Genomic DNA, 1,523 nt, shown 5'->3' with positions numbered 1-1,523 from the left:
CCGTTTAGATCGATTCTAAATTCTACGTGAGAAAGCAAATCTTAGAGAGGGAAGTCATGGATCCCCAGGCACTGAGCACACGGGGGTGGACCAATGGTCCTCGACTCCCAGAGCAGGAGCTGGCCACTGTACCACTGCCTCTTGTCCTTGCTGCTCTGATCTCCCTGGGCCTCTGCCCCCTGCTCCCTGAGGACCTCTCCTCCCACCCTGCACTGACCTTTCTCTTCAGGGCAGCCTTGCCCCAGAGTTGGTGCCACCCTCTCCTAAAGAGCTCCGCTCAGCTCCTGGACACGACAACAGCGCCACCACAAAGGGCAGCAGGAACCTCAACACTGGACTCTGGGCACACCCTGGAGCCCCATCTCAGTCCCCGCCCCACACAGTTCAGATGTTGACTTGCAGCCCAAAAGAGGTGGGTCCCAAATGATACAGAGGACAGAGGTGCCCATACGAGGTCATTTTTCTGACCAGCCACCGAGTGCTACAGCCCCAAATGCCCGCGGAGTTTGCGACCAACTAGAGCCAGGCTCCGAGGACAGGCGTTGATTTGTCTGACTTACCCTAGTTCAACAGTGGCTGGAAAGTGGATATGCTGAGGCTTTTGGGATGCTCTGAGACTGCACACATTTTATACGTCTCAAATCCCTCATGGAAGCCATGAGGTGGCCTACGATTGGTGCGTGCTAGGCCCTAGTCACAATAGGATGCATCTGCCCTTCCTCAAACTTCAGGTTTTCCTCATCTCCTGGGCTGGCAAGCTCACTCTTGGCTTGATGGCGCTTGGGGATAACAGTGCCTTCACGTGAGCCCTGGCCCCATTTCCCCATCACTTTAAAGCCCTGGCTTCCTCATGTTTCCAAACCCACTCGTGACATTTGCCCTAGAACCTTGATGTCTGGGATGGTGCTAAGCAAGCATTCAGGACACTGCTGGGTGTGGGAGCGGTGAGGGTAGTGTTCCATGATATTCCAGTTGGTGGGGGAAGTTGTGGGTTGATCAGCGTACACAGTGAGCCTTGTTGTAAGAGAAACGACTACTGAGAGGTGAGTGGCTCTTGTGGAGACCCAGTAAACTCAGCAAAGTTGGCACCTTGACTTAACCTAGACTCAGAGCCACATTCAGCCTGAACTGGAAACAAACCTTGGCAAGCCGCTTTGATTTTTCAAAGGCTATAATATAAACAAAAAATGGGGGCTGCAGCTCTCTCTCCTGCCTCTTGGTCAGCAAAACATTAGTCTTCATTCACAGAAACTGGGTGGTTACAGTTGACAGTACATATCTCTCTTACAGGTGTATAAGTCACGCAGACTGCAGGCTTCCCAGGGAAATGACTATCATAAGGCAGAGAGGCTGGGGAGCTAAGAAACTTTGACCTGGCATGGGCTGTGGGACGAGTCATCCGGTATGGCTCCTGGAATCTGATCTCCCAAGGCTTCAAGCTTGATGCGCCTTCCATTTCCACTTAGAGACTCCAGAACAAAGAGGGATGCCACAGGGCAGAGACAAGGATGAAAAGGTTGAAA

The sequence above is a fragment of the Mesoplodon densirostris genome, chromosome 2 (assembly GCF_025265405.1).
Source record: "Mesoplodon densirostris isolate mMesDen1 chromosome 2, mMesDen1 primary haplotype, whole genome shotgun sequence".
NCBI classification, from domain to species: domain Eukaryota; kingdom Metazoa; phylum Chordata; class Mammalia; order Artiodactyla; family Ziphiidae; genus Mesoplodon; species Mesoplodon densirostris.
The sequence above is the reverse complement of the archived record's forward strand: the minus strand, read 5'-3'. Positions refer to the sequence as shown.